Genomic DNA, 26208 nt, shown 5'->3' on the forward strand with positions numbered 1-26208 from the left:
CGGTGTCATAACCTCTCACACAGTCCTCGGCTAACTGGAAGTCCCAAGGAACCAACGGTAACTATTTACCCCCACACAACGAGTGAGTCCTGCCATTATTTCAGAAAATTCTCTGAAAATATCCTGATTTCGAGCGGGAGCGGGAGTCAAAAGAAATAGAAGAATCTAGCTTTTGAAGGGAGACAAGATCCCGAGTGCAATGCACTGTGGGTATGTAAATGAAGCAGGGTCACGAACCCCGCGCTTTGGCAAACGCCTTCCTTTATTAGTTTTCCTGCTCGGTCTAGAGCCACCACCAGGGGGCGGAGCAGAAGACAGATAGGAATATAGTCGCCGAGCCCAACCAGAAAGTCTGTTTTATTTTGTTTTTCTTTTTTTTAAGGGACGACATATATTCCTTTTCCAAATGTTACAGTAACACCAGGAGGAAGAAAATGGTCTTAGCAGTTAGAAAAAAAAAAAAGTGCAAATCTGGGGTTTCGCCGTAAAAAGTTATTTACAACAGGGCTTCCCTGGTGGCGCCGAAGTTGGGAGTCCGCCTGCCGATGCAGGGGACACGGGTTCGTGCCCCGGTCCGGGAAGATCCCACATGCCGCGGAGCGGCTGGGCCCGTGAGCCATGGCCGCTGAGGCTGTGCGTCCGGAGCCTGTGCTCCGCAACGGGAGAGGCCACAGCAGTGAGAGGCCCGGGTACCGCAAAAAAAAAAAAAAAAAAAGTTATTTACAACAATGTGGGGGGAGGGAAGACAAGAAGTTTCTTCACATTACAGACCTCTCCCCAACCCCAAAGCTTAATATTTGCTTACAAGTCAAAAAAGAGACACAGTTGGTTCACAAGCTGGAGGTTGGAACTTGAGTAACACACTTGAAAAACCTAGACAAGGGCAGCGTCCTCCCCAGCCCAGGTGCCACTGTAGGCACAGCACAAGAGACTACAGACAGCAGGGGAAGGTGGACACTCAGGGTTTGGGAGTGTAGGCACCCCCGCCTCTGGCTCAGGGATTTGGGGAGTAAACATAACCTACTTGGAGAAGAATCGGGGAAGACAACCAGCAAACTGCCTTCTGCGCGGCTGGGGACAGGGAAGGAGGTAGGGCCAGGGGCAGGAGAATTTCACATCACTAACCTAACTTGGGAAACCGCAAGGGACCATCTTCAACTGGCCTTAAGAGCAAGAGCAGATGGATGATGGTGTTGCCGAAATATCAGCTTCCCTGTGCACCACTGCCGAACAGAAATACGGAGACAGAGATTTTGGAGGAAGAGAGAGATGGCTTTATTTTTCTGCCAGGCAGAAGGGAAGACACAGCAGGCTAGCGCCTGAAGAACTGTGCTCCCATCTCCTTCGGGAATCGGAAAAGATTTTATATGTGGGGCTCGCAGCCTGGCATATATGATAAGGATCAAAATAGTGAAGGTCTTGCGTTCGTCTTCTTCCTGCATTATTTCTAAACCGTGACTGCTGGCATCAGGCAGCCCGGTAACTGGGTCGGTTTGTCTCGGGGCTGTTGGCCTGCTGCGACCATTTTTCTGAAATGCAAATGCTACAGGGGGTGATTTGCTACAAGGCAGTGCAGGATGTAATTCACATAGTGTTAAAGAGTCATAGGTTTGGGATGTCCCTGGTGGCACAGTGGTTAAGAATCCACCTGCCAATGCAGGGGACACGGGTTCGAGCCCTGGCCCGGGAAGTTCCCACATGCCAAGGAGCAACTCAGCCCGTGTGCCACAACTCCTGAGCCCGAGTACCACAACTCCTGAAGCCCGCGTGCCTAGAGCCCGTGCTCTGCAACAAAAGAAGCCACCCAATGAGAAGCGCGCGCACTTCAACGAAGAGTAGCCCCCGCTCGCCGCAACGAGAGAAAAGCCCGCGCGCAGCAACAAAGACCCAACGCAGCCAAAAATAAAAGGAAATACATAAATTTATTTATTTATTTTAAAGTGATTCAGTGGGGGATTCCCTGGCGGTCCAGCAGTTAGGACTCGGTGCTTTCACTGCCGCGGCCCAGGTTCGATCCCTGGTCGGGGAGCTAAGATCCCACAAGCCGAGTGGCACGGCCAAAAAAACAAAAGTGATTCAGTGAATAAATCTTCATTTTTACCAAGGATCCCCATACATAATCAAGGAGCAGATACATAATCAGTGAAGGCTCAAGCATTTAGTGCCAAGTGAAGACGCAGAACCAGGTAGCTGTCTCCTGGAGAGCTTGGTCCCATGTGGGCAGAGAATGCCATTGGTGCTCAGGGAAATTTCATTAAAATATCCTCATCCATTCATTTTTACCCTGAATGTTCACCTAGCCACTTCTTGCTGCAGGAAAAGCTATCTGAGGCACAGGCTGGCATTTTTTCCAGGGCATCCTGGCACTAAGGTGCCACCAGCTTGTGCCTGGGAAGAGCCCAGCTACTACTGAGAGCTGTGCTGCAGCTGACCAGGCCCCTATAGTCAGATATGAGGAGGAGCCAACCACTCAGACCCCAAAACCAAGCAGCACGAATTCAAAAAAAAGGAAGAAAAGGTTTCACAACCAAACAATAAAAGAACAAGGGAGAAAGACTTGGGGATTGCAGGCACCAGGCTATAGCTGCCAAGTGGCCAGAGGCATCCCAGGCTGCATTTTTATCCAGGTGGGAGAGCGTTTGGGTGAAGACGGGGAGGCTCAGTGTCCTGGTCCCTTTCCCTCCACAGGGTTGCTGGCTCTGTGATGCCAGATTAGAACCATATCTGAGCAATAAGAGGTTGGGGTAGGGTGTAGTTGGGATTATGAGGGCTACCCCAGGAGACCTGGATGAAAGAGAAAGTGCCGAAGCAGTGGCCAGCTGTTTCTGAATCAGGTTGGCCCACAGAGGAAAGGGGCTGTCCCAGAGGCCTGCCCCCAGAGTACCAACCACTGGAAGAGGTGGCACCACACATCCTTGAGGATCTTCCTCATGGGAGAGTAACTCTTTGATTCTGTGATTGGGAAGAACAGGCTGAGACCAACCGGGGTTCATTCCAGGAATGCAAGGCTGGTTCAACATCCCAAAGTCAACCAATTTTATCTACCAAATTAGCAGAGTAAAGAAGGAAAATCACATTATTGTGTATCAATCATTGCAGAAAATGCATGTGACAAAATTCAAAACTCATTCGTACTTTAAAAATCTCAGAAAAACAGTACTAGAGAAGAGCTTCCCTGGGAATTCCCTGGCACTTCAGTGGCTAGGACTCCACGCTTTCACTGCCAAGGGCCCGGGTTCAATTCCTGGTTGGGGAACTATGATCCCACAAGCCATGTGGCACGCCAGGGGCATGGGGTGGGGGTGGGGTGGGGGGAAGAAGGAGAAAAAGAAAGGCTGAGAGAAGAACTTCCCCAGCTTGATGAAAAGCATCTACAGAAAAAAACATCTACAGCTAACATTATACTTAATAACGAAAGACTGAATGCTTTCCCCCTAAATTCAGGAACAGAGCCACTGTGTCTGCCACAGGATTACTTCTAGCAAAAGAAAAACAGTCTTGGAGACAATTCTCTACAGGTCTTTCACGTTTCTGCATAACTTGTAAATGAAATACTTACTGTTCTTTCTTCCAGACTATCTTTTCAAGGATGTTTGTTTAGCAAGCAGCTTTGGAAAATAAAGATAGTTTCTGGACTTCCCTGGTGGCGCAGTGGTTAAGAATCTGACTGCCAAAGCAGGGGACACAGGTTTGATCCCTGGTCCGGGAAGATCCCACATGACACGGAGCAATTAAGCCTGTGTGCCACAACTGCTGAGCCTGCGCTGTAAAGCCTGCGAGCCACAACTACTGAGCCTGCGTGTCACCACTACTGAAGCCCGCACGCCTAGAGCCCGTGCTCCGCAACAAGAGAAGCCACCACGATGAGAAGCCCGTGCACCGCAACGAAGAGTAACCCCCGCTCACCGCAACTAGAGAAAGCCCGCGTGCAGCAACGAAGACCCCATGCAGCCATAAATTAATTAATTAATTAATTAATTAACTAACTAAAGGTCCATAAATTAAAAAAAAAAAGACAAGAAAAGAAAGACAGTTTCCCCTTTAGAGCAAAAGGCAGGCATGCTTACTGACTGCTATATAACATTCAGGTTCTCTGAAATCAGGGTTCCTCTCTGTAATAAAATCCATTGCATAAGCAGGCATTCACCTGTGTTACTCCCATTTGACTTGGGGGAAAAGGGAACTGATGCAAAAAGAGAAAACCCATATAATCAATAGGAAGACTATAAAAGGAGACATCATTATAGATGGTACATTCATTAAAATGATTTTTAATGACATTATGAAAACTTCATCCAATATATTTGAAAATTTAGATGAAAAGAGCAAGAAACTATAGCTTACCAAAACATACTCGAGAAGTAGAAAACCCACACTGTCCTCTAACCATTAAAGAAAATGAATCAGTAATTAATTTTTTCCATAAGATCAGAAGCTTCAGAGAATTCTATCAAACATTCAAGAAAAATTTATAGTCTTAAACTCTTCCAGAGATTAGAAAAAGATAGTACATCTTTTCAAAAAATCCCTTTCACAGGTTTTCTGGAGGAGCGGCCATAGCACAGGAATAGACACCAGTCTTGGAGAGTTACAGTCAGTTAAGGAGAGAGTGGCAAATGTAGCTAAGTGGACTCTGGTCTCTCTTCACATAACTTGTTCTTTTTTTTTTTTTTTTTCGGCTGCCATCGGGTCTTCGTTGTGGTGCGCGGGCTTCTCGTTGCAGTGGCTTCTCTTGTTGTGCAGCGCTGGCTCAGTAGTTGAGGCACGCGGGCTCACTAGTTGTGGCTTGCGGGCTCTAGAACGCAGGCTCAGTAGTTGTGGCGCACGGGTTAGTTGCTCCGTGGCATGTATGATCTTCCCAGGCCAGGGCTTGAACCCGTGTCCCCTACATTGGCAGGCGGATTCTTAACCACTGTGCCACCAGGGAAGTCCCAGATCGCTTGTCTTTTACCTTTTACTAAAGATTTTGTGGAGAGGAATGTGTGGGAGGTTGCCTTCTCATCTAAGAGGGAATGTTTCCAAGGTTTCATCTATTAGGTATGACCTTTGCTATAGTCTTTTGTAGATAGCTCTTACCACACTGAGATTCAATTTTTTCAAACTTTCTTTCTATTAAGATTATATATGTGCATTGCTAGATGGTACCTTATTCCTTTTACATACAGCTAGACTCAATTTGCCAATATTTTGTGTAGAATTTTTGCATCTATGTTCACGAGTAAGATTGCTATATAACTTCTCTAGAGCCTCACTTACAGATTGGGGCAGGGAATCAGAGAACGCAGTTCCCAGCCTACAACTTAAACTTGGAACAGTTTTCTAAAACAACAAGTTGGCTGTATCTTCTATTTCTTAACTACGAACCGCTTTATAGTTCTACACATCAGCCATTTGTCTTTGAAAACCCACATCCTTACCCTTATTTAAAGTAAAACCTCCAAAGATTCCACTACCAATTCTCAAGTGTTTCTCTCCACGAAAATCTTTGCCAAGACAAAAAAGATTTCGTTAAACTGGGGAGAAATGCCTATGTGTGTACCATGCATGCCCATCCTCCCATATACTCGTTGGTCCCCCAACGTTTGTGGTGCCTTTGTACCTACCAACAAAAACCTGTCTTCCATTGTAGAGAATTACCCCTAAACATGTTCTTACTGGGTAAAATCTCCTGACAAGAAAATAAAAGGTGGGACTTCCCTGGTGGCGTAGTGGTTAAGAATCCACCTGCCAACGCAGGGGACACGGGCTCGAGCCCTGGTCCGGGAAGATCCCACATGTCACCGAGCAACTAAGCCCGTGCGCCACAATTACTGAGCCCGAATGCCACAACTACTGAAGCACCCGCACCTAGAGCCGGTGCGCCACAACAAGAGAAGCTACCGCGAGGGGGAGCCCGTGCACTGCAACAAAGAGTAGCCCCCCTGCTCGCCACGACTCGAGAAAAGTACCCGTGCACACTAACAAAGACTCAACACGGCCATAAATAAATAAATAGATTTTTCAAAATTTCTTTTAAAGAAAATAAAACATTAATTTTTGTTTATCAAACAGATAATACTGTTAATATTTCTCACGTAGTCTACACTGCATTCTGGTATGCAGATGAGCTAGACGTGGAGGGGCCAAAAGCACTTGACTCTGCAGCTGGGGGGACAGCTCATCTCTAAGCCCTGTCTTCCATGCAGCAAGCACTTGTGTTCACCCGCTGTCCTATCACACCACATTACCTGCCCGCTTCCAGCTCTGCCTGTCTGGGGTTCCTTTCTCTTTACAAAAATATTCAGTCCTCTGCCATCTTCCCAGGCTCTCCCACAGCCCACTGACCCCTTTTATAGCACTTGTCACCTCGGCCCCTGCCCTGGTACACCCCACACACAGATCGGCCTGGGCGCCGGCGGCAGGAGGGACTGCCCTGGCTTGGGCTTCTCCACCTGGCACCCTTCCGTCCCCTTTCCTGCCCTTCCAGTCAGCCTAAGAGCCTGACCGCAGCCTGCAGCCTCCATCTGCCCACGCCCAACTCCAAGTCCAGGCTGCCCTGGCATCCAGGCCAGCTCCCCGTGCTCCTGTCCTCAGGGCAACGCCGAGGACTTAGAGGTGAAAATAGACAGCATTCAGGCGGACATCTTGGCGAATGTCACCAAAGGTGAGTGGGGTGTGAGGGGGCCTGGGGCAGAGGTGCGGGCGGCACCCAGACTCAGGCTCATCTCCCTGTCCCCAGAGCTGTATCTCAGTGGCCTCTCCGACAGCACCATGAGCTTTTACTTTGGCCATTGTAATCAGGGTCAGGTGGCCTACATCACACACTTCCAGAAAGAGGCTGTGGAAGCAAAGGACTAACAGAGCCTCCAAGGCAAGCCAGGAAGCCGAGGCTGTGTGGCAGGGAAGCCTGGCAGAAGGAAGGAGCCAGGGCCAAGCTCCGGTTGACTCCTCTTGGCCCTTGGTGGGAGGCTGGGGTTCTGCCCGCCAGAAGAGGAAAAGGAGAGCTGGCTGGGAAGGGTTCAGTAAACAAACGGTCTTGCTACCTATCTGGTGTCCGTGTGTGGAGGGCAGAGGGAGATCTAGTGAGAGTCATGATGATGGGTCGGGGTGCCTCTGCCCACCAAGGATAAAAGCTGGTCTGAGGGGAAGGACCACCAACGTCGTAGAAGATTCAAGGGCACAGCCTGAGGAGCGGGCCTTACCTCAGCTCCCTGCTGGCCCCTGCGCTCTCCCATCCAGGACACCACACCGACCTGGTTTTTCTCCTGCCTCTCCGGTTGCTTCCTTTCATTCTCTTTTGCTGGTTCCTCCTCTTCAACCCAGTTTCCTTCAAGGTGGAGTGAGGCAGGACTCTGTGACCTGGAGCCTCATCCCTACGTTTACACCCTGGGGATTCCATTGCCTTAAATACCACTTCTGTGCAACGGCTCCCACAGTTCTATTATTTCCAGATAAACATTTCTATGTCATTGTGTTGTCGACGAATAATTTAATCAGTTGATCTAAGAAAGCAATGGAAAATTTTATTCGAGCCAAATTGTGGCGTATAAGCCGGGAACAGCCTCTCAGAAAGCTCCAAGAACTGTTCTGCCTGTGAGAGGTCAAAGCACAGTTATCCAGGGCTTTGTACCTTAAATGACGTACACAGTGACATTCACACAATCCAGATCGACACCTACAAAGCAAGTAATGGGTCATGGGTCATCAGGGCCCCTTACAAGATCAAGAAGGAAGGTTATCTCCTAAGGACTTACCTCATTGATACTAAGAGAATGTTGCTTTTTAGAGTTGAGCAGGTATTTCTGCCGATGGGGAGGTTGGTCGATGCATGGTGCAGATACGCAATGCACAGTAGAGGGAGGAGAGGAGGCCAAAGGGCAGAGGAAAACTTTTATGTTCAAATTTTCCTTGACTCGCTTTAGAATATGGATTTATATTTCATCAGTGTCCAAAACTGACCTCCCAGTCCTGTGCCATCTTCCCCAACTCAACTGATGGCAACTCATCCTTCCTGCTTCTCAGAACAAAATCGTGGTGTTCTCCTTGATGTCTCTCTTTAACCTCTGGATCCATCCTGTCTGTTGACTCTACCTTCCAAATATATCCAGAATCCAACTATGTCTCACTACCTCCATTGCTGATACTCAGGTCCAAGCCACCATCATCTCTCCTCTAGCTGACTCCGCTTTCTGCCCCATTCTCTTTGTCAACGCAGCAGCCAGAGTGCTCCTTGTAAACTTCAGATTCTGTCACTCTGCTCAGAACCTTGCAGGGCTCTCCATTTCACTGAGTAAAGCCCAAGCCCTTACTGTTATGGCCTCCAGGGTGATCTAGTCTCCCATGACTTCTGAACTCTCTCCTACTTCTCTCTCTCTCTTCTTCACTGGGCTCCAAACACATTGGCTGTGTGGTTCTTGAAGGTGACAAAACAAGCTCCTGCTTTAGGGCTTTTGTGCAGACTTTTCTGCTCAACACATGAGAGAGGTTCTATTCCTAGAACCCTCACCCCAGGTGTCTGCATGGCTCACTCCTTGACCTCCTTTCAACTCTTTACACAAAAGGTATCTTCTCAGGACTTACCTCGTGGTGCAGTGGGTAAGAAACCGTGCTCCCAATACAGGGGGCCAGGGTTCGATCCCTGGTTAGGGAACTAGATCCCACGTGCACGCCACAACTAAGGAACTGGCGAGCCACAACTAAGGAGCCCGCCTGCCGCAACTAAGACCCGGTGCAACCAAATAAATAAATAATTGTTTAAAAAAACAAAGTTATCTTCTCAGGGACGGTTACCCTTTTTTAAGTCACATCACACACTACCAACCCCTATACTCTGACCCCCAATGCCTACCACTGCTGTTTTTTCCATAGCACTTATTTGTGTGTTATTTATTTATTGTCTGTCTCCCCACCTGAATGTAAGCTCCAGTAGGGCAGGGATATTTGTTTTCATTACTGATATGTCCCAGATGCTGAGAACAATGCCTGGCACATACGAATGAACGACCGAGTTACTGGGAGGGAATTGTCCCTCAAAGTCAGAGGCCATGAAGTCAGATGGCAGTAATTCTCCAGGGTGCCACAAGAGGGCATCACGGGCCCTGATCTTGTTGGTCAAAGGCAGCCTAATTTACCCCAAACTGGGATTTTTGAGCCTCAGCTTTCCTCTATTTGGGCAGAGGGAGGAGAGAAAAGCTAACGAAATATCGGTATGTTTTCCATAAAGCCAAATGGATTTCCTGTTTGAAAGACGTGTCCTGTCCTTTGGTGTCAAGTCACTCTTACTGTTTTTAGTCTTGGAATGGCCTTTTTGTAGAATCATGATTTTAACATCCAGTACCCCAGAAATTTTTTGGAAATTTTAATAATTGGAAAATCCAAAAATCTGGAAACCACTAGTCTAAGACGATAACACTTTAATAACAATGGAACTTTAAAACATGAAATCTTAGGGGACTTCCCTGGTGGTCCAGGGGCTAAGACTCCACGCTCCCAATGCAGGGGGTCCAGGTTCGATCCCTGGTCAGGGACCTAGATCCCACATGCTGCAACTAAGTGTTCTCATGCCGTAGCTAAAGATCATGCATGCCGCAGTTAAGACCTGGCTCAGCCAAATAAATACTTTTCAAAATAAATAAATAAAAATGAAATCTTAAGTATAATACAAATATCCAAAAGAAATATACGTTACATGAAATTTATTACTATACATATATTTTCCCCCAACTTTTTTTTTTTATAACTTAGATTCTTCTTTTTTTTATTTTTTATTTTTTTTATTTTTTATTTTACAAATTTAATCAGTTATACATATACATATGTTCCCATATCCCCTCCCTTTTGCGTCTCCCTCCCACCCTCCCTATCCCACCCCTCCAGGCGGTCACAAAGAACCGAGCTGATCTCCCTGTGCTATGCGGCTGCTTCCCACTAGCTATCTACCTTACGTTTGGTAGTGTATCTATGTCCATGCCGCTCTTTCACTTTGTCACAGCTTACCCTTCCCCCTCCCCATATCCTCAAGTCCATGCTCTAGTAGGTCTGTGTCTTTATTCCTGTCTTACCCCTATGTTCTTGATGACATTTTTTTCCTTAAATTCCATATATATGTGTCAGCATACAGTATTTGTCTTTCTCTTTCTGACTTACTTCACTCTGTATGACAGACTCTAGGTCCATCCACCTCATTACAAATAGCTCAATTTCATTTCTTTTTATGGCTGAGTAATATTCCATTGTATATATGTGCCACATCTTCTTTATCCATTCATCCGATGATGGACACTTAGGTTGTTTCCATCTCCGGGCTATTGTAAATAGGGCTGCTATGAACATTTTGGTACATGTCTCTTTTTGAATTATGGTTTTCTCAGGGTATATGCCCAGTAGTGGGATTGCTGGGTCATATGGTAGTTCTATTTGTAGTTTTTTAAGGAACCTCCATACCGTTCTCCATAGTGGCTGTACCAATTCACATTCCCACATTCCCATTTCCAAAAGTTCAAAACTACAAAAAGTTGAAAGAATGAGTACCTATGACCCATTTTCTTTCTCTCGCTCTCTTTACTGGGCTATTTGAAAGTTTCAGATATCATGACATTTCACTACTAAATATTTCACATTACGTGTCTACTAAGAATAAGGCCGTTCTCCTCCATAATTACTAGATCATTATTGTGGTAGTGTGAGTCATCGCCTCCACATACATCCACATCCTAATCCCAGGAACCTGTAGATATGTTACTTCACATGGTACAAGGGATTTTGCAGGTGTGATGAAGGATCTTGAGATGGGGAGATTCTCCTGGATTATCTAGGTGGGCCCCAGGTAATTACGAGGGTCTTTTTACGGCAGGAGGATCCAGAGTTAGGAGATGACACGACAGAAGCAAGAGATTTGGAGCGCAAGGAAGGGGTCACAGGCCAAGGAATGAAGCCAGCTTTCTAAAGGCAAGGGAACAGATTCTCCCTGGAAGCCTCTAGAAAGAATGCAGCCCTGTCAACACCTTAATTCTTCACTCCTGGCCTCCAGAAGTTGTTTTAAGTCACTAAGCGTGTGATAATTTGTTACAGCAGCAAGAAAACAAATACAATTATTAACTGAATAGCGTCACGTGAAATAGAGTACATACTAAAATTTCCACAAGGGTACCAAAAGTGTACCTTCTCCTTTCTTCCTGCCTTCCTTTTCTTGGTGTGTTCTGGGGTGTTTGTTCAGGATCCAGTTAAGGTTTGTATATTGCATTTGATTGTCATGCAGTATAAGCTTTTTTTTGTCTGTCTAACATTGTAACACTGTCTAATATTGTACATGTTTTGGGCTGTGTTGGCTCTTCGTTGCTGCGCGCGGGCTTTCTCTAGTTGCGTGGAGCGGGGGCTGCTCTTCGTTGCGCTGTGCGGGCTTCTCACTGCGGTGGCTTCTCTTGTTGCCGAGCACGGGCTCTAGGCACGTGGGCTTCAGTGCTTGTGTCACTCGGGCTCAGAGGTTGTGGCACGCAGGCTCTAGAATACAGGCGCAGTAGTTGCGGTACCCGGGCTTAGTTGCTCCATGGCATGGGGGAGATTCCGGGACCAGCGCTTGAACCCGTGTCCCCTGCCATGGCAGGCGGACTCTTAACCCCTGCACCACCAGGAAAGCCCTAAGCTTACTTCTAAAGTTAAAATTTATAGCAATTACTTGCTGTCTTGATCCACATTAGAAACTGGAAACTTCAGATGATCTTGAGCATGTTTCCTCTTCTTTTTTTGGGGGGGGGGGCGCACCGCACGGCCTGCTGGGTTTCATTTCCCCAACCAGGGATAGAAGCCGCGCCCTCTCCAGTGGAAGCGTGGAGCCCTAACTCCTAGAGCGCCAGAGAATTCCTAGGATTTCTTATTTTTAACAGTTCTAGTTTTAAGGCTAAACTACCTCATCAGAAAGTATGTATATAAATACATATCATACGGAAATCAACCAACTATACTTCAATTTTTTGGAAGTGTTTTAAAAAGCCACGTTACACAAGTGCGGCAGTTAGAACCACAGTCCCAGAGGGGAGGGCCGCGCCCGAGGTGCTCACGTACTGCCTTGAAAAACCTTTGCAAACAGAGATGCCCAAGCCTGAACTTGAATTCAAGACCCGAACCAAAGCCAGGTTAAGCGATTAGTCTACAGCTAGCAACCGTCTATTGGACGACTGACTGCTCTGTGCCAGGCCCCGTGCCAGGCACAAGAAGCAGTTCAAGTTTAATGCCTTGTGGTCTCCAACGTGGAAACATAAAAACTCGAAGCCCTAGGAACAAAGTGTGTTCTCCAGCTTGTGAGTATTTGAATTCCTTATAACTGGGCTGCGGGGTGGGGGGGGGGGGAGCGCTCGCGTTAAGGAAGCGGGGGGTGGGGGGCGATTCTCTCACGCCTGCTTCTTTTCTTCCCCGTCCCACTGCCGGGTGCCGCCTTCCTCGAACCAGGACCAATACCACACAACTGTGCGAACACCAGCTGCACCGTCCACAACAGGCTCGCTTCCTGCAGACAACCTCACAGGAACATGACACAACACCTTGCTCCCCCCGGCAAGTCCAGCTGCCTACGAATGACAGCCACAAAATCGCAAGCACGGATCACCCCTATATTACACCGAGCTCGCTTTGACTCTGCTGGGACTGCAGGCGCTTGGTCGGCTTCCGAAACCACAGGGACGTGACGCTTCTCAACACGAGAATACCAACAAACCAACCATCAAGGTGAAAACACGACACAGCGAAAAGAATCCCGGGAGAAACACAAACCCGAACACACCACCACAAAAACGGCCTACAACAAAGTCGAAACAGCATCACTCTTTCCACCACGTGGAATGCTAACAGCAGACACACACCGAAGCACAACACGTTCTTCTTTTTGCACAAACTTATTAGCCTTGCGAAGACAAGGCTTCCAAAAATTGTTGAGCCACTCTGAATTATTTCTCTCCACGAAAATCTTCAGTAAAAGGCGAAAGATTTACGCGTGTTGAAGAGAAACCCCTCCAACGGTGTCATAACCTCTCACACAGTCCTCGGCTAACTGGAAGTCCCAAGGAACCAACGGTAACTATTTACCCCCACACAACGAGTGAGTCCTGCCATTATTTCAGAAAATTCTCTGAAAATATCCTGATTTCGAGCGGGAGCGGGAGTCAAAAGAAATAGAAGAATCTAGCTTTTGAAGGGAGACAAGATCCCGAGTGCAATGCACTGTGGGTATGTAAATGAAGCAGGGTCACGAACCCCGCGCTTTGGCAAACGCCTTCCTTTATTAGTTTTCCTGCTCGGTCTAGAGCCACCACCAGGGGGCGGAGCAGAAGACAGATAGGAATATAGTCGCCGAGCCCAACCAGAAAGTCTGTTTTATTTTGTTTTTCTTTTTTTTAAGGGACGACATATATTCCTTTTCCAAATGTTACAGTAACACCAGGAGGAAGAAAATGGTCTTAGCAGTTAGAAAAAAAAAAAAGTGCAAATCTGGGGTTTCGCCGTAAAAAGTTATTTACAACAGGGCTTCCCTGGTGGCGCCGAAGTTGGGAGTCCGCCTGCCGATGCAGGGGACACGGGTTCGTGCCCCGGTCCGGGAAGATCCCACATGCCGCGGAGCGGCTGGGCCCGTGAGCCATGGCCGCTGAGGCTGTGCGTCCGGAGCCTGTGCTCCGCAACGGGAGAGGCCACAGCAGTGAGAGGCCCGGGTACCGCAAAAAAAAAAAAAAAAAAAGTTATTTACAACAATGTGGGGGGAGGGAAGACAAGAAGTTTCTTCACATTACAGACCTCTCCCCAACCCCAAAGCTTAATATTTGCTTACAAGTCAAAAAAGAGACACAGTTGGTTCACAAGCTGGAGGTTGGAACTTGAGTAACACACTTAGAAAAACCTAGACAAGGGCAGCGTCCTCCCCAGCCCAGGTGCCACTGTAGGCACAGCACAAGAGACTACAGACAGCAGGGGAAGGTGGACACTCAGGGTTTGGGAGTGTAGGCACCCCCGCCTCTGGCTCAGGGATTTGGGGAGTAAACATAACCTACTTGGAGAAGAATCGGGGAAGACAACCAGCAAACTGCCTTCTGCGCGGCTGGGGACAGGGAAGGAGGTAGGGCCAGGGGCAGGAGAATTTCACATCACTAACCTAACTTGGGAAACCGCAAGGGACCATCTTCAACTGGCCTTAAGAGCAAGAGCAGATGGATGATGGTGTTGCCGAAATATCAGCTTCCCTGTGCACCACTGCCGAACAGAAATACGGAGACAGAGATTTTGGAGGAAGAGAGAGATGGCTTTATTTTTCTGCCAGGCAGAAGGGAAGACACAGCAGGCTAGCGCCTGAAGAACTGTGCTCCCATCTCCTTCGGGAATCGGAAAAGATTTTATATGTGGGGCTCGCAGCCTGGCATATATGATAAGGATCAAAATAGTGAAGGTCTTGCGTTCGTCTTCTTCCTGCATTATTTCTAAACCGTGACTGCTGGCATCAGGCAGCCCGGTAACTGGGTCGGTTTGTCTCGGGGCTGTTGGCCTGCTGCGACCATTTTTCTGAAATGCAAATGCTACAGGGGGTGATTTGCTACAAGGCAGTGCAGGATGTAATTCACATAGTGTTAAAGAGTCATAGGTTTGGGATGTCCCTGGTGGCACAGTGGTTAAGAATCCACCTGCCAATGCAGGGGACACGGGTTCGAGCCCTGGCCCGGGAAGTTCCCACATGCCAAGGAGCAACTCAGCCCGTGTGCCACAACTCCTGAGCCCGAGTACCACAACTCCTGAAGCCCGCGTGCCTAGAGCCCGTGCTCTGCAACAAAAGAAGCCACCCAATGAGAAGCGCGCGCACTTCAACGAAGAGTAGCCCCCGCTCGCCGCAACGAGAGAAAAGCCCGCGCGCAGCAACAAAGACCCAACGCAGCCAAAAATAAAAGGAAATACATAAATTTATTTATTTATTTTAAAGTGATTCAGTGGGGGATTCCCTGGCGGTCCAGCAGTTAGGACTCGGTGCTTTCACTGCCGCGGCCCAGGTTCGATCCCTGGTCGGGGAGCTAAGATCCCACAAGCCGAGTGGCACGGCCAAAAAAACAAAAGTGATTCAGTGAATAAATCTTCATTTTTACCAAGGATCCCCATACATAATCAAGGAGCAGATACATAATCAGTGAAGGCTCAAGCATTTAGTGCCAAGTGAAGACGCAGAACCAGGTAGCTGTCTCCTGGAGAGCTTGGTCCCATGTGGGCAGAGAATGCCATTGGTGCTCAGGGAAATTTCATTAAAATATCCTCATCCATTCATTTTTACCCTGAATGTTCACCTAGCCACTTCTTGCTGCAGGAAAAGCTATCTGAGGCACAGGCTGGCATTTTTTCCAGGGCATCCTGGCACTAAGGTGCCACCAGCTTGTGCCTGGGAAGAGCCCAGCTACTACTGAGAGCTGTGCTGCAGCTGACCAGGCCCCTATAGTCAGATATGAGGAGGAGCCAACCACTCAGACCCCAAAACCAAGCAGCACGAATTCAAAAAAAAGGAAGAAAAGGTTTCACAACCAAACAATAAAAGAACAAGGGAGAAAGACTTGGGGATTGCAGGCACCAGGCTATAGCTGCCAAGTGGCCAGAGGCATCCCAGGCTGCATTTTTATCCAGGTGGGAGAGCGTTTGGGTGAAGACGGGGAGGCTCAGTGTCCTGGTCCCTTTCCCTCCACAGGGTTGCTGGCTCTGTGATGCCAGATTAGAACCATATCTGAGCAATAAGAGGTTGGGGTAGGGTGTAGTTGGGATTATGAGGGCTACCCCAGGAGACCTGGATGAAAGAGAAAGTGCCGAAGCAGTGGCCAGCTGTTTCTGAATCAGGTTGGCCCACAGAGGAAAGGGGCTGTCCCAGAGGCCTGCCCCCAGAGTACCAACCACTGGAAGAGGTGGCACCACACATCCTTGAGGATCTTCCTCATGGGAGAGTAACTCTTTGATTCTGTGATTGGGAAGAACAGGCTGAGACCAACCGGGGTTCATTCCAGGAATGCAAGGCTGGTTCAACATCCCAAAGTCAACCAATTTTATCTACCAAATTAGCAGAGTAAAGAAGGAAAATCACATTATTGTGTATCAATCATTGCAGAAAATGCATGTGACAAAATTCAAAACTCATTCGTACTTTAAAAATCTCAGAAAAACAGTACTAGAGAAGAGCTTCCCTGGGAATTCCCTGGCACTTCAGTGGCTAGGACTCCACGCTTTCACTGCCAAGGGCCCGGGTTCAATTCCTGGTTGGGGAACTATGATCCCACAAGCCATGTGGCACGCCAGGGGCATGGGGTGGGGGTGGGGTGGGGGGAAGAAGGAGAAAAAGAAAGGCTGAGAGAAGAACTTCCCCAGCTTGATGAAAAGCATCTACAGAAAAAAACATCTACAGCTAACATTATACTTAATAACGAAAGACTGAATGCTTTCCCCCTAAATTCAGGAACAGAGCCACTGTGTCTGCCACAGGATTACTTCTAGCAAAAGAAAAACAGTCTTGGAGACAATTCTCTACAGGTCTTTCACGTTTCTGCATAACTTGTAAATGAAATACTTACTGTTCTTTCTTCCAGACTATCTTTTCAAGGATGTTTGTTTAGCAAGCAGCTTTGGAAAATAAAGATAGTTTCTGGACTTCCCTGGTGGCGCAGTGGTTAAGAATCTGACTGCCAAAGCAGGGGACACAGGTTTGATCCCTGGTCCGGGAAGATCCCACATGACACGGAGCAATTAAGCCTGTGTGCCACAACTGCTGAGCCTGCGCTGTAAAGCCTGCGAGCCACAACTACTGAGCCTGCGTGTCACCACTACTGAAGCCCGCACGCCTAGAGCCCGTGCTCCGCAACAAGAGAAGCCACCACGATGAGAAGCCCGTGCACCGCAACGAAGAGTAACCCCCGCTCACCGCAACTAGAGAAAGCCCGCGTGCAGCAACGAAGACCCCATGCAGCCATAAATTAATTAATTAATTAATTAATTAACTAACTAAAGGTCCATAAATTAAAAAAAAAAAGACAAGAAAAGAAAGACAGTTTCCCCTTTAGAGCAAAAGGCAGGCATGCTTACTGACTGCTATATAACATTCAGGTTCTCTGAAATCAGGGTTCCTCTCTGTAATAAAATCCATTGCATAAGCAGGCATTCACCTGTGTTACTCCCATTTGACTTGGGGGAAAAGGGAACTGATGCAAAAAGAGAAAACCCATATAATCAATAGGAAGACTATAAAAGGAGACATCATTATAGATGGTACATTCATTAAAATGATTTTTAATGACATTATGAAAACTTCATCCAATATATTTGAAAATTTAGATGAAAAGAGCAAGAAACTATAGCTTACCAAAACATACTCGAGAAGTAGAAAACCCACACTGTCCTCTAACCATTAAAGAAAATGAATCAGTAATTAATTTTTTCCATAAGATCAGAAGCTTCAGAGAATTCTATCAAACATTCAAGAAAAATTTATAGTCTTAAACTCTTCCAGAGATTAGAAAAAGATAGTACATCTTTTCAAAAAATCCCTTTCACAGGTTTTCTGGAGGAGCGGCCATAGCACAGGAATAGACACCAGTCTTGGAGAGTTACAGTCAGTTAAGGAGAGAGTGGCAAATGTAGCTAAGTGGACTCTGGTCTCTCTTCACATAACTTGTTCTTTTTTTTTTTTTTTTTTCGGCTGCCATCGGGTCTTCGTTGTGGTGCGCGGGCTTCTCGTTGCAGTGGCTTCTCTTGTTGTGCAGCGCTGGCTCAGTAGTTGAGGCACGCGGGCTCACTAGTTGTGGCTTGCGGGCTCTAGAACGCAGGCTCAGTAGTTGTGGCGCACGGGTTAGTTGCTCCGTGGCATGTATGATCTTCCCAGGCCAGGGCTTGAACCCGTGTCCCCTACATTGGCAGGCGGATTCTTAACCACTGTGCCACCAGGGAAGTCCCAGATCGCTTGTCTTTTACCTTTTACTAAAGATTTTGTGGAGAGGAATGTGTGGGAGGTTGCCTTCTCATCTAAGAGGGAATGTTTCCAAGGTTTCATCTATTAGGTATGACCTTTGCTATAGTCTTTTGTAGATAGCTCTTACCACACTGAGATTCAATTTTTTCAAACTTTCTTTCTATTAAGATTATATATGTGCATTGCTAGATGGTACCTTATTCCTTTTACATACAGCTAGACTCAATTTGCCAATATTTTGTGTAGAATTTTTGCATCTATGTTCACGAGTAAGATGGCTATATAACTTCTCTAGAGCCTCACTTACAGATTGGGGCAGGGAATCAGAGAACGCAGTTCCCAGCCTACAACTTAAACTTGGAACAGTTTTCTAAAACAACAAGTTGGCTGTATCTTCTATTTCTTAACTACGAACCGCTTTATAGTTCTACACATCAGCCATTTGTCTTTGAAAACCCACATCCTTACCCTTATTTAAAGTAAAACCTCCAAAGATTCCACTACCAATTCTCAAGTGTTTCTCTCCACGAAAATCTTTGCCAAGACAAAAAAGATTTCGTTAAACTGGGGAGAAATGCATATGTGTGTACCATGCATGCCCATCCTCCCATATACTCGTTGGTCCCCCAACGTTTGTGGTGCCTTTGTACCTACCAACAAAAACCTGTCTTCCATTGTAGAGAATTACCCCTAAACATGTTCTTACTGGGTAAAATCTCCTGACAAGAAAATAAAAGGTGGGACTTCCCTGGTGGCGTAGTGGTTAAGAATCCACCTGCCAACGCAGGGGACACGGGCTCGAGCCCTGGTCCGGGAAGATCCCACATGTCACCGAGCAACTAAGCCCGTGCGCCACAATTACTGAGCCCGAATGCCACAACTACTGAAGCACCCGCACCTAGAGCCGGTGCGCCACAACAAGAGAAGCTACCGCGAGGGGGAGCCCGTGCACTGCAACAAAGAGTAGCCCCCCTGCTCGCCACGACTCGAGAAAAGTACCCGTGCACACTAACAAAGACTCAACACGGCCATAAATAAATAAATAGATTTTTCAAAATTTCTTTTAAAGAAAATAAAACATTAATTTTTGTTTATCAAACAGATAATACTGTTAATATTTCTCACGTAGTCTACACTGCATTCTGGTATGCAGATGAGCTAGACGTGGAGGGGCCAAAAGCACTTGACTCTGCAGCTGGGGGGACAGCTCATCTCTAAGCCCTGTCTTCCATGCAGCAAGCACTTGTGTTCACCCGCTGTCCTATCACACCACATTACCTGCCCGCTTCCAGCTCTGCCTGTCTGGGGTTCCTTTCTCTTTACAAAAATATTCAGTCCTCTGCCATCTTCCCAGGCTCTCCCACAGCCCACTGACCCCTTTTATAGCACTTGTCACCTCGGCCCCTGCCCTGGTACACCCCACACACAGATCGGCCTGGGCGCCGGCGGCAGGAGGGACTGCCCTGGCTTGGGCTTCTCCACCTGGCACCCTTCCGTCCCCTTTCCTGCCCTTCCAGTCAGCCTAAGAGCCTGACCGCAGCCTGCAGCCTCCATCTGCCCACGCCCAACTCCAAGTCCAGGCTGCCCTGGCATCCAGGCCAGCTCCCCGTGCTCCTGTCCTCAGGGCAACGCCGAGGACTTAGAGGTGAAAATAGACAGCATTCAGGCGGACATCTTGGCGACCAAAAAAGTCAATGTCACCAAAGGTGAGTGGGGTGTGAGGGGGCCTGGGGCAGAGGTGCGGGCGGCACCCAGACTCAGGCTCATCTCCCTGTCCCCAGAGCTGTATCTCAGTGGCCTCTCCGACAGCACCATGAGCTTTTACTTGGGCCATTGTAATCAGGGTCAGGTGGCCTACATCACACACTTCCAGAAAGAGGCTGTGGAAGCAAAGGACTAACAGAGCCTCCAAGCCAAGCCAGGAAGCCGAGGCTGTGTGGCAGGGAAGCCTGGCAGAAGGAAGGAGCCAGGGCCAAGCTCCGGTTGACTCCTCTTGGCCCTTGGTGGGAGGCTGGGGTTCTGCCCGCCAGAAGAGGAAAAGGAGAGCTGGCTGGGAAGGGTTCAGTAAACAAACGGTCTTGCTACCTATCTGGTGTCCGTGTGTGGAGGGCAGAGGGAGATCTAGTGAGAGTCATGATGATGGGTCGGGGTGCCTCTGCCCACCAAGGATAAAAGCTGGTCTGAGGGGAAGGACCACCAACGTCGTAGAAGATTCAAGGGCACAGCCTGAGGAGCGGGCCTTACCTCAGCTCCCTGCTGGCCCCTGCGCTCTCCCATCCAGGACACCACACCGACCTGGTTTTTCTCCTGCCTCTCCGGTTGCTTCCTTTCATTCTCTTTTGCTGGTTCCTCCTCTTCAACCCAGTTTCCTTCAAGGTGGAGTGAGGCAGGACTCTGTGACCTGGAGCCTCATCCCTACGTTTACACCCTGGGGATTCCATTGCCTTAAATACCACTTCTGTGCAACGGCTCCCACAGTTCTATTATTTCCAGATAAACATTTCTATGTCATTGTGTTGTCGACGAATAATTTAATCAGTTGATCTAAGAAAGCAATGGAAAATTTTATTCGAGCCAAATTGTGGCGTATAAGCCGGGAACAGCCTCTCAGAAAGCTCCAAGAACTGTTCTGCCTGTGAGAGGTCAAAGCACAGTTATCCAGGGCTTTGTACCTTAAATGACGTACACAGTGACATTCACACAATCCAGATCGACACCTACAAAGCAAGTAATGGGTCATGGGTCATCAGGGCCCCTTACAAGATCAAGAAGGAAGGTTATCTCCTAAGGACTTACCTCATTGATACTAAGAGAATGTTGCTTTTTAGAGTTGAGCAGGTATTTCTGCCGATGGGGAGGTTGGTCGATGCATGGTGCAGATACGCAATGCACAGTAGAGGGAGGAGAGGAGGCCAAAGGGCAGAGGAAAACTTTTATGTTCAAATTTTCCTTGACTCGCTTTAGAATATGGATTTATATTTCATCAGTGTCCAAAACTGACCTCCCAGTCCTGTGCCATCTTCCCCAACTCAACTGATGGCAACTCATCCTTCCTGCTTCTCAGAACAAAATCGTGGTGTTCTCCTTGATGTCTCTCTTTAACCTCTGGATCCATCCTGTCTGTTGACTCTACCTTCCAAATATATCCAGAATCCAACTATGTCTCACTACCTCCATTGCTGATACTCAGGTCCAAGCCACCATCATCTCTCCTCTAGCTGACTCCGCTTTCTGCCCCATTCTCTTTGTCAACGCAGCAGCCAGAGTGCTCCTTGTAAACTTCAGATTCTGTCACTCTGCTCAGAACCTTGCAGGGCTCTCCATTTCACTGAGTAAAGCCCAAGCCCTTACTGTTATGGCCTCCAGGGTGATCTAGTCTCCCATGACTTCTGAACTCTCTCCTACTTCTCTCTCTCTCTTCTTCACTGGGCTCCAAACACATTGGCTGTGTGGTTCTTGAAGGTGACAAAACAAGCTCCTGCTTTAGGGCTTTTGTGCAGACTTTTCTGCTCAACACATGAGAGAGGTTCTATTCCTAGAACCCTCACCCCAGGTGTCTGCATGGCTCACTCCTTGACCTCCTTTCAACTCTTTACACAAAAGGTATCTTCTCAGGACTTACCTCGTGGTGCAGTGGGTAAGAAACCGTGCTCCCAATACAGGGGGCCAGGGTTCGATCCCTGGTTAGGGAACTAGATCCCACGTGCACGCCACAACTAAGGAACTGGCGAGCCACAACTAAGGAGCCCGCCTGCCGCAACTAAGACCCGGTGCAACCAAATAAATAAATAATTGTTTAAAAAAACAAAGTTATCTTCTCAGGGACGGTTACCCTTTTTTAAGTCACATCACACACTACCAACCCCTATACTCTGACCCCCAATGCCTACCACTGCTGTTTTTTCCATAGCACTTATTTGTGTGTTATTTATTTATTGTCTGTCTCCCCACCTGAATGTAAGCTCCAGTAGGGCAGGGATATTTGTTTTCATTACTGATATGTCCCAGATGCTGAGAACAATGCCTGGCACATATGAATGAACGACCGAGTTACTGGGAGGGAATTGTCCCTCAAAGTCAGAGGCCATGAAGTCAGATGGCAGTAATTCTCCAGGGTGCCACAAGAGGGCATCACGGGCCCTGATCTTGTTGGTCAAAGGCAGCCTAATTTACCCCAAACTGGGATTTTTGAGCCTCAGCTTTCCTCTATTTGGGCAGAGGGAGGAGAGAAAAGCTAACGAAATATCGGTATGTTTTCCATAAAGCCAAATGGATTTCCTGTTTGAAAGACGTGTCCTGTCCTTTGGTGTCAAGTCACTCTTACTGTTTTTAGTCTTGGAATGGCCTTTTTGTAGAATCATGATTTTAACATCCAGTACCCCAGAAATTTTTTGGAAATTTTAATAATTGGAAAATCCAAAAATCTGGAAACCACTAGTCTAAGACGATAACACTTTAATAACAATGGAACTTTAAAACATGAAATCTTAGGGGACTTCCCTGGTGGTCCAGGGGCTAAGACTCCACGCTCCCAATGCAGGGGGTCCAGGTTCGATCCCTGGTCAGGGACCTAGATCCCACATGCTGCAACTAAGTGTTCTCATGCCGTAGCTAAAGATCATGCATGCCGCAGTTAAGACCTGGCTCAGCCAAATAAATACTTTTCAAAATAAATAAATAAAAATGAAATCTTAAGTATAATACAAATATCCAAAAGAAATATACGTTACATGAAATTTATTACTATACATATATTTTCCCCCAACTTTTTTTTTTTATAACTTAGATTCTTCTTTTTTTTATTTTTTATTTTTTTTATTTTTTATTTTACAAATTTAATCAGTTATACATATACATATGTTCCCATATCCCCTCCCTTTTGCGTCTCCCTCCCACCCTCCCTATCCCACCCCTCCAGGCGGTCACAAAGAACCGAGCTGATCTCCCTGTGCTATGCGGCTGCTTCCCACTAGCTATCTACCTTACGTTTGGTAGTGTATCTATGTCCATGCCGCTCTTTCACTTTGTCACAGCTTACCCTTCCCCCTCCCCATATCCTCAAGTCCATGCTCTAGTAGGTCTGTGTCTTTATTCCTGTCTTACCCCTATGTTCTTGATGACATTTTTTTCCTTAAATTCCATATATATGTGTCAGCATACAGTATTTGTCTTTCTCTTTCTGACTTACTTCACTCTGTATGACAGACTCTAGGTCCATCCACCTCATTACAAATAGCTCAATTTCATTTCTTTTTATGGCTGAGTAATATTCCATTGTATATATGTGCCACATCTTCTTTATCCATTCATCCGATGATGGACACTTAGGTTGTTTCCATCTCCGGGCTATTGTAAATAGGGCTGCTATGAACATTTTGGTACATGTCTCTTTTTGAATTATGGTTTTCTCAGGGTATATGCCCAGTAGTGGGATTGCTGGGTCATATGGTAGTTCTATTTGTAGTTTTTTAAGGAACCTCCATACCGTTCTCCATAGTGGCTGTACCAATTCACATTCCCACATTCCCATTTCCAAAAGTTCAAAACTACAAAAAGTTGAAAGAATGAGTACCTATGACCCATTTTCTTTCTCTCGCTCTCTTTACTGGGCTATTTGAAAGTTTCAGATATCATGACATTTCACTACTAAATATTTCACATTACGTGTCTACTAAGAATAAGGCCGTTCTCCTCCATAATTACTAGATCATTATTGTGGTAGTGTGAGTCATCGCCTCCACATACATCCACATCCTAATCCCAGGAACCTGTAGATATGTTACTTCACATGGTACAAGGGATTTTGCAGGTGTGATGAAGGATCTTGAGATGGGGAGATTCTCCTGGATTATCTAGGTGGGCCCCAGGTAATTACGAGGGTCTTTTTACGGCAGGAGGATCCAGAGTTAGGAGATGACACGACAGAAGCAAGAGATTTGGAGCGCAAGGAAGGGGTCACAGGCCAAGGAATGAAGCCAGCTTTCTAAAGGCAAGGGAACAGATTCTCCCTGGAAGCCTCTAGAAAGAATGCAGCCCTGTCAACACCTTAATTCTTCACTCCTGGCCTCCAGAAGTTGTTTTAAGTCACTAAGCGTGTGATAATTTGTTACAGCAGCAAGAAAACAAATACAATTATTAACTGAATAGCGTCACGTGAAATAGAGTACATACTAAAATTTCCACAAGGGTACCAAAAGTGTACCTTCTCCTTTCTTCCTGCCTTCCTTTTCTTGGTGTGTTCTGGGGTGTTTGTTCAGGATCCAGTTAAGGTTTGTATATTGCATTTGATTGTCATGCAGTATAAGCTTTTTTTTGTCTGTCTAACTTATGTATTGTACATATTTTGGGCTGTGTTGGCTCTTCGTTGCTGCGCGCGGGCTTTCTCTAGTTGCGTGGAGCGGGGGCTGCTCTTCGTTGCGCTGTGCGGGCTTCTCACTGCGGTGGCTTCTCTTGTTGCCGAGCACGGGCTCTAGGCACGTGGGCTTCAGTGCTTGTGTCACTCGGGCTCAGAGGTTGTGGCACGCAGGCTCTAGAATACAGGCGCAGTAGTTGCGGTACCCGGGCTTAGTTGCTCCATGGCATGGGGGAGATTCCGGGACCAGCGCTTGAACCCGTGTCCCCTGCCATGGCAGGCGGACTCTTAACCCCTGCACCACCAGGAAAGCCCTAAGCTTACTTCTAAAGTTAAAATTTATAGCAATTACTTGCTGTCTTGATCCACATTAGAAACTGGAAACTTCAGATGATCTTGAGCATGTTTCCTCTTCTTTTTTGGGGGGGGGAGCGCACCGCACGGCCTGCTGGGTTTCATTTCCCCAACCAGGGATAGAACCCGCGCCCTCTCCAGTGGAAGCGTGGAGCCCTAACTCCTAGAGCGCCAGAGAATTCCTAGGATTTCTTATTTTTAACAGTTCTAGTTTTAAGGCTAAACTACCTCATCAGAAAGTATGTATATAAATACATATCATACGGAAATCAACCAACCATACTTCAATTTTTTGGAAGTGTTTTAAAAAGCCACGTTACACAAGTGCGGCAGTTAGAACCACAGTCCCAGAGGGGAGGGCCGCGCCCGAGGTGCTCACGTACTGCCTTGAAAAACCTTTGCAAACAGAGATGCCCAAGCCTGAACTTGAATTCAAGACCCGAACCAAAGCCAGGTTAAGCGATTAGTCTACAGCTAGCAACCGTCTATTGGACGACTGACTGCTCTGTGCCAGGCCCCGTGCCAGGCACAAGAAGCAGTTCAAGTTTAATGCCTCGTGGTCTCCAACGTGGAAACATAAAAACTCGAAGCCCTAGGAACAAAGTGTGTTCTCCAGCTCTGTGAGTATTTGAATTCCTTATAACTGGGCTGCGGGGTGGCACGGGGGAGCGCTCGCGTTAAGGAAGCGGGGGGTGGGGGGCGATTCTCTCACGCCTGCTTCTTTTCTTCCCCGTCCCACTGCCGGGTGCCGCCTTCCTCGAACCAGGACCAATACCACACAACTGTGCGAACACCAGCTGCACCGTCCACAACAGGCTCGCTTCCTGCAGACAACCTCACAGGAACATGACACAACACCTTGCTCCCCCCGGCAAGTCCAGCTGCCTACGAATGACAGCCACAAAATCGCAAGCACGGATCACCCCTATATTACACCGAGCTCGCTTTGACTCTGCTGGGACTGCAGGCGCTTGGTCGGCTTCCGAAACCACAGGGACGTGACGCTTCTCAACACGAGAATACCAACAAACCAACCATCAAGGTGAAAACACGACACAGCGAAAAGAATCCCGGGAGAAACACAAACCCGAACACACCACCACAAAAACGGCCTACAACAAAGTCGAAACAGCATCACTCTTTCCACCACGTGGAATGCTAGCAGCAGACACACACCGAAGCACAAAACATTCTTCTTTTTGCACAAACTTATTAGCCTTGCGAAGACAAGGCCTCCAAAAATTGAGCCACTCTTGAGTTATTTCTCTCCACGAAAATCTTCAGTAAAAGGCGAAAGATTTACGCGTGTTGAAGAGAAACCCCTCCAACGGTGTCATAACCTCTCACACAGTCCTCGGCTAACTGGAAGTCCCAAGGAACCAACGGTAACTATTTATCCCCACAAAACGAGGGAGTCCTGCCATTATTTCAGAAAATTCTCTGAAAATATCCTGATTTCGAGCGGGAGCGGGAGTCAAAAGAAATAGAAGAATCTAGCTTTTGAAGGGAGACAAGATCCCGAGTGCAATGCACTGTGGGTATGTAAATGAAGCAGGGTCACGAA

At 47.3% G+C, this 26208-nt stretch overlaps 1 non-coding gene and 1 pseudogene across 1 annotated transcript; both read right to left on the minus strand.

Annotated features, from left to right (window-relative positions):
* Positions 1-12871: 12871 nt before the first annotated feature.
* Positions 12872-12987, minus strand: LOC132484842 (U5 spliceosomal RNA). The gene has a single exon (XR_009531382.1). It is a non-coding gene; the product is annotated as a U5 spliceosomal RNA (small nuclear RNA).
* A 12871-nt stretch (positions 12988-25858) lies between these two features.
* LOC132484846 (U5 spliceosomal RNA) lies at positions 25859-25968 on the minus strand (annotated as a pseudogene).
* Between the last annotated feature and the right edge of the window lie 240 nt (positions 25969-26208).

The sequence above is a fragment of the Mesoplodon densirostris genome, chromosome 2, assembly GCF_025265405.1.
Source record: "Mesoplodon densirostris isolate mMesDen1 chromosome 2, mMesDen1 primary haplotype, whole genome shotgun sequence".
NCBI lineage: Eukaryota > Metazoa > Chordata > Mammalia > Artiodactyla > Ziphiidae > Mesoplodon > Mesoplodon densirostris.